The following is a 7,364-nucleotide window of genomic DNA, read 5'->3' as shown; positions in this document are numbered from 1 at the left end:
GCAAAAAAAAAACATTTGTGCAGTGTATGGAGAAGCTGCTGTGACTGATCAAGTGTGTCAAAATTGGTTTGCGAAGTTTTGTGCTGGAAATTTCTCACTGGACGATGCTCCGTGGTCAGATAGACCAATTGAAGTGGATACTGATCAAATCGATGCATTGAGAACAATCAGTGTTTTTATAACATGGGAGAGAGCTGACCTACTCAAAATATCCAAATCATAGTTACTGGTGAAAATGTCCTTTACTGTATGAAAAAAACCGAGAGGTCCTTTTGGCCAACCTAGTAGATTCCTCACTAGTGTCCTGGTTAACCGGTCAGTACATCCACGTCCAGCTGGTGTCCGTTTGTTCTGATAGCTTCAAGCCTACTCTAGGCCGCAGCCGCTTGCTGAATCCACACACACCCTTGCAAGGTAAATGTCATTTCCCTGTTCAGGAGAAATGGAGAGTGCTGTAGTATGTGTTAGGCACTTTCCTGGCCCCAAAGAGGAAACACAGGCAGTGTAAGGAAGAAGTCCAAGGTCACACAGCTGGTGCTTTAGGTCTGCTTCCCCAGGAAACATGGAGATTGGCAGGTGGACGTTTGGGGAGGGCCTCGACCAGCACCTGTGGAGAGTGATGGTGGCCCTGGGTGGCGGAGAGACTGAGCTTAGCAGGTTTGCTTCTGAGGCCACCACCACTTCTAGTTCTGCAGGAGAGTGGGCCCCCCAGAGGCGAGGTGCTGAGCTTGTCTAAAGACACCATGGGCCTATCACCAGTCGGATGTACACTGCTCCCCCGAGCCGGAGAACTCGGGCTAGGTGGCGTCACTGGGTCGAGTGCAGTTCCCTGAGGGACCAGGCTGGGGGTGGTTTGGCATGGGCATTCCTGCTGCCGGGGCTCCTCTCTGAAAACGTGGTGCACACGCCGCACCTACTGCCGGAGTAATGGCAGGGAAGTGTGTGCAGCCCGTGTCTCTCTGACCCTCAGGCTCATGTTCTTTCCACTTTTTGACTTGGCAGGAATAGGGGGTGTGGGGGCAGGAGGGATTACCAGCAAAACGATCACACTGGTGGTGGGGGCAGGGGTGAAGGGGTTCCTGGGGGGAAACAACCTGGTGTGCAAAAGCAGGGAGTCACAAAGCATTCTGGGAAAGTGGGGAGGCTAGAGTGGCCAAATCCCAAGGGGCCTTGAATGCCAAGCATCCAGGCTTTCCATGGCAGGTAGCCTGGGGCAGAGGGGCTCACTTAGTCCTGTTTCCCATTTTACTTTCCATTTTAGAGATTATTATTATATATAACACCTCTACTGGGGACCTGACCCACAACCCAGGCATGTGCCCTGACTGGGAATTGAATCAGTGACCCTTTGGTTCATAGGCTGGGGCTCAATCCACTGAGCCACACTAGCCAGAGCTACACCCTTTTTAAAATTAATTACTGATTTTAGAGAAATACCACTTTTGTTGGTCTACTTATTGATGCATTCAGTGGTTGATTCCTGTACGTGCCCTGACGGGGATCGAACCTGAAACCTTGGTGAGTGGGGATGACACTCTATAACCAACTGAGCTACCTGGACAGACCCGGAACCTTCCTTTTCCACCTAACACCTCAGGCTCACAGGATCTTGCCACATCAGCACACAGGAGCTCCGTTCTTCCAAGCACTGCACTAATACCTGCCGTGGACATTCAGGTTAATTTTCTGTTGTTAGCTACTACAAATGATGCTGCAGCCAGCACCCTTGTTTGAGTATCTGAGTGTTTTTGCCAGCATAGCCACTGGATGAATTCCTAGCAGAATTGCTGAGTCAAAGGGATTTATAAAAAATAAAAACCCCTGGTCATGTGTGGATGACGAGCTGGCAGGGCAACCGTACAGAGCCCAGCTGGGGCCCATTACGGGACGTGGCTGAGTGATGGTGAGGGCTGGAGGCCAGGCTGAGCAGGCTGGAGCTCTTGGAGACCGGTGGCAGGAAGGGGAGTGAGAGGAAGCCTGGGTCTTGAAGGCTGGGATGTAGGCTACAGGAAATGGACAGCCAGCAATGAGATGACCTTGAAGTTTGAGGGCTGCCCAGGAAAGGGGCCATTGTCACAGGGCAGGCCTGAGCAGCATTCCCCCTGGCCCGGCCCTAATGGCTGGTCTTGGTGTGTCCTCCTTGGAGCTAAGCTGTGGAGTTGGGTGCCCACTGTGCCCTCACTTTAGGCCCCTTGCAGCTGACCTGCAAGGGGGAGCCGGCGGGACTGGTGGCTGTTACGATTCCCACACAGGTGAGGAAGCCGAGGCCCAGGGCACCTGGTGTAGCCGGAAGGCTCCTAAGTGACAACAGCTGCCCCCTCCACAGACGCGTACCCACCTCCCAAGATCCCACATACCCGCCTATCTCCTCGTCACCACTTTCGTACATTCTCGAGCACAGGGAGACACAGCATTACTTCTGAGGCCCTGGGTGGGGTGACCGTCTGAGAGCAGACTGCTGACCCAGTCGGTGAGTCTGGGGGAGGAAGGGGCAAGGCCATACTACTGGTATAAAAACCCACTTGCAGGGACTTGGACTTGTAAGAAACAGACTTCTGGAGCCAAAATTCTGGCACTGCCCTTGCGAACAGATGAAGACATGCTCTCCTGTGGTCAGACTGGCGTCTGGTTGGGCCGTAGGAAGCATCCTCACTTCATTTCCAGCGGTGGCAAGGGAGCTACAGTCCTGGGTGGGGGAGCGGCTTCGAAGCCTGCTGTGTCCCCAGCCTTCCTCTCAGCACCTCCGCCCCTCCTCTGCAAAATGGGACAAAGCACCTCCTTTCCAGGTTCTCCCCACTTGAAGATGAATAAGCTGCATCTGACCAGGAGGTTCTTGCCGGGGCTGGAGCCCTTCAGAAGCCAGTGAAAAGGTGGGCCTTCCCCCACAGGCTGCCCTGGCGTCTCCCAAGCCTGGCTCAGCTGCACCCAGGGCCAGTGGCTGACAGGCTCTGTGACTTGCCGATGTCCATTCCTCAGCTACAAGCCCAAGGCTGGCAAAGGCCAGGGGTACCTTGGGGCTTACACAGACTCTCCCTGCGTCCTCTTTTGTGGTGGGAGAAAGGCCCTTGGAGCCTGCCTGTAACCTGAGTGTCTCAGACTGACCCCCCCTTTGTCATGAACACACAAGTCACCAGGAAACACGGGGCCCACCTGCTCAGCTGCTGGAAGACCAGCCTTTTCAAGTGACCTCACCTTGGGTAAGTTCTCAGGCAAGGGTTCGTTCATCCGAGTGTCCATCCGTGGTAGGTGGGCCCACGGCCGGGGGTACAGAGCAGTAAATAGAGCAGGGTCCCTGCTCACACGCTCACATTTCCCGCAGGAAGATGGTGAAGAAGGGAAACGGTGTCTCTGACAGGGCTCCTGAACAAGCTGAAGGGGGTGTGGCAGGTTTTTGGAGTGCTCTCCAGAGACCTGGAAGCCAGGAGGGAGAAGAATGCCCCTAGGCAGGGGGAGGAGTGAGGCCTAAGCTGATCCCACTGAAAGTTTGGAGCTGGGTGGCCTTTCACAGCTGTTCCAAATTAGGCAAAATGGTGGAGCCGTGAGGTACAGGGCTGGGTACAGCAAGGTGGAGTGAGGCCAGCCCCTCCCATGTTCTGGACATTGCTGTGGTTGTTGCCACCTGGGATCCCCACTCTAGCCCATGCCAGACACCCCAGGCCACATCTCCCCACGCCCAAGCCTGCTGCAACCAAGGCACTGGCTTGCTGCCCAGGCCAAGAGCCCAGCCTGTTGGGAGCAGCATGGCCTACACCCTCCCCATAACACAAGCGCCCCACGGGTCTCCTCAAACCCAGCTGGGCCACGATGGAACCCAACCAGGTCAGAACCGGAGGCTAAGCCCTGGGTGACCCACTACAGGCCTTCTCCAGGGGCCATCCAACAAACAGTTCAGCCCATTTTTATAAGTACCTGCCGTGTGTCAGGCTTGCACTGGGAGTGAGATGCAGAATGAGACAGGCATATAGGCCCTGCCGGCGGGGAGCTCCTGGTGGCTGGTGGATAGAGAGCAGCTAGTCTCCTCTGGATCTGCAGATGCAGGCAGCCATTAAAGGCCACCTTTCTGCACACCTGAACCTTCAGGTGATAGCAACAGTGGGGAGGGGTGCAGGCCCACTGCTCGGCAAACACCCAGTTCCTCCCCGAATACTCCCTGAGCACATGGTGGGTGGTTCTGGGGACAAAGGACACTCAAACATGGTCCCTGGCTCAGAGGAGCTCTCAGCCTGATGGGGGAGGCAGACCCTGAGCCAACAGTGTAGGGCCGAGAGGGCCCAGAGTGCCTCTGACTCACCTAGACTTCCTGAAAGAGGGGCCACCTGAGCTGGCTTCTAAGGAGCAAGCAGGAAGGGTGTGCCAAGATGGAACAGCAAGAACAAAGGCCCCTGGTGGCAATAATCCCCAAGTTGTTCTATGTGGCTGGAGCCACACAGATAGGGCACCAGGGGCCTGCAATCTGGGGCCTCTCGGCAGCACTTGGCCCTCTGCTCCCTGCAGTTTCCCTCACGGGTCTCCAGGGCACCTTGCAATCCAACTCATTTCTCTGCCTCCTTTGCTGGTTCCTATCTCCCACGTCTCTCATCGCTGGGTCCTTGGGCGCTTGTCCATTCATTCTCCAGATGATCTCAGCCAGGCTCCTAGCTTAAGAACCTTCCTAACGCCAGCTCCCAAGTTGTGTGTCCAAGACTGCCTCCTTGACACCTTCACCTGAATGGCTTTCACACAAGCACCTCAAATTTAACTTGCCAAAACAGAGAGCGTCACCTCAGCCTGCCCCACCTCAGTGAGGGGCAGCTGCATCCTCCAGTGTTTCATTCACTGCTGTATCCCTGCAGCCAGGATAGTCCCTGGCACATAACAGGTGCTCAGTGAATTCATGAACGAGTAGATGAATGGAGAGTATAAGGATGCCCAGAAGTGAGTTACATCTTTGTGGCAGTGGAAGGGCTGAGATGCAGGTAGGAAACCAAGGAGGTGGCTGAATGTCCAGGTTACTAGGTGCAGAGCTTGACCAGGCCCTCCACAAGCGCCTGGGGGCAGAGATTTCTGCACTGGCACCAGACAAAATAGACCCTCTAACTTTCAGCATCCCACACCTCAGCCTGGCCTTGTTTCTGGTACCCCTGATGACAATGTCCAACGAGCCTAGGGCAGAGCAGGTCACATCCAACTATCACACCTCCTCCTCCACCGCCCAGCCCAGGGGAGCCCCCAGCACTCCAGAGGTCCAGCTCCACTCATTTCAGGGCAGAACCTCAAAAAGCCCAGGGTGTGCTCTGGGCTCAGCCCCTGGAGCCTGTGAAATCTGCATGGGACAGCAGAGGCCACATTGGGGGTCCCTCAGCATCACCCAGCACATCAGGCTGAACAGCACCAGCCCCAGCTGAGCCCAGACCTCAGTCCTGCTCCGGCTCTGCAACCGGCAGCTTGTGCCCCCAACCCCTTTGCACGTCAGCTGGTTCGCCTCAAGGGCTTATTTTTCTGGCCTCAGGGAAGAGTGCCCAGCCAGAGAGAGAAGGCACGGGTCTCTAGCCAGGCCAACTTTTTCCGACTCAGGCCCAGGCCTCACTCTGGACACCCAGGCTGGCTGGCCCCTAGAAGCAGAACTTTGTGGGCAGCAGTGACTCAAGCAAGAGAGCAGCTGCTGAGCCCAGGCCTCGACTCCTGTCCAAGTGTCAGGGGTGGGCTAGAGCCCCCTCAGGGAAAGGGCAGGAATGGTGCCCCCTCTCTGCTGCCCCTTGCTCAGGGATCCAAATCCTAGCTGCAGGGCCTGAATCAGGGCAGCGCAGCGGAAGTATTTTGGGAGCCAGTCCTCTCCTCCAAGACTTGCCCCTGGTGTAAGGCCCACCCTGACAGACCTCACTGGGGACACGAACATACAGGGGGTGCTGGTGGGCACAGGCTGAGGGTTGCAGGGAAGGGCGCCGGGTGTTCTCAGCCCCCGCAGAGGTGGCAGTGAGGCACGTGGCAGGCGCTCATTACCACTGTCCTCCCTCCCCAGTGCCCTGGGTTCCCTTCCAGCTTGGCACCCCACACCTTTGCCCCGGGCCCGAGCGCTGCTCTGGGAGCACAAGTGGCAACCAGGGCGCTGCGGGACACTCGCCCGGCATTGCTGCCTGCTCCTTCCAGCACCATCGCCTCTTTAGGGCTGACTGCAGCTCAGCCAGAGCTGATGTCTCCTCATCGGGTCTTCAGTCACGTCTTCCCAGTAGGTCACGGGTGTGTACAGAGGAAGAGCCCAGAAAACCTTGACTAAGATGAGGGACGGTGCAAAGTGGATCTTCCGGGCCCTTCCAACTGCTTCCCACCACACCCACTGGACTGACGCCCCCCAGGGAGCCAACACCACTGACAGCAAATGCTGCTGCTGCTACTTTGTGCAAGGCACTGCTCTGGACACTTAACACACACGTTAAGTTCCCCTCACCACAACCTCACGAGGCAGGTAAACCATCATCCCACTTCGCAGATGAGGAGACCGAGCACAGTGGTAGAAAATAGCTTGCCTGTGACCACACAGCAGTGGCAAAGGCAGGGTCTGAACCCGGCCATGTGCTGTCTGCCCCCTCAGGTCTTCTGGAGGAGGGCTGAGCCCCGTGCTCCCAGCCACTGCAAGCCTGAAATTAGGCCCCCGGTGTGCCAGGAAACGCAGAGTCCTACTTCCTAAGTTCAAGTCAGCATCCGCCACGGCTGACTCCCCTCACCCCCCACTCGCAGTACTTCTTGCCTAGGTGACAGCTGTGGGCAGGTCACCCCATTTCTAGCTCACCCAGCCATCTTCCAGGATGCTGCTTATACCGGTTTTCTGAATTCACGTCAAACTGTCTCCCCCTTGCCTTTGAGGTTAAAAAACAAACAGAAAACCCCCACCACGTCCTGGTGGCCCAGCCCCCTAGGATCAGCGGAACAAACTCCACACAAAGGGAGAGAACGGGCGGCAGCAGCACGCTGGGCGTCCTCACCGATGGACTCCTCTCGGAAAACACAGGCCACCGGGAACCCTTCTGTACTTCCAGAAAAATACCTCTGGCAAGCCAAAATGTGCTTGCAAGACAGGAAACCAAAACTGGCTTTCAGGATGCCCCCAAACACCTTGAGCAAGACTGACGTCCTCCCTCCCAACCCACCTTTCCCAAAGGCCCCTGCAACCCTCCACAGAAATGCAGAACTAATGTGCCCGGGGAAAAGAAGGCTAGTGCCTTGAGTACGAAACAAAACTTGATGATGCTTCGGGAACAGAACCTCTGCACCCAAACCGTTGCCTCGCATCTTGTCCTCAGTGTAATCAACTCCCACCCCAGTTCCCCCCAAACATGTCAGGAAGGGCTGCGGAAAAAAGATGTCCCTTTAATAAAACGTTATCGACA

Source organism: Sturnira hondurensis, unplaced genomic scaffold (genome assembly GCF_014824575.4).
Source record: "Sturnira hondurensis isolate 20B ecotype Veracruz unplaced genomic scaffold, ASM1482457v3 Scaffold0004068, whole genome shotgun sequence".
NCBI lineage: Eukaryota > Metazoa > Chordata > Mammalia > Chiroptera > Phyllostomidae > Sturnira > Sturnira hondurensis.
This window is presented reverse-complemented; position numbering follows the sequence as displayed.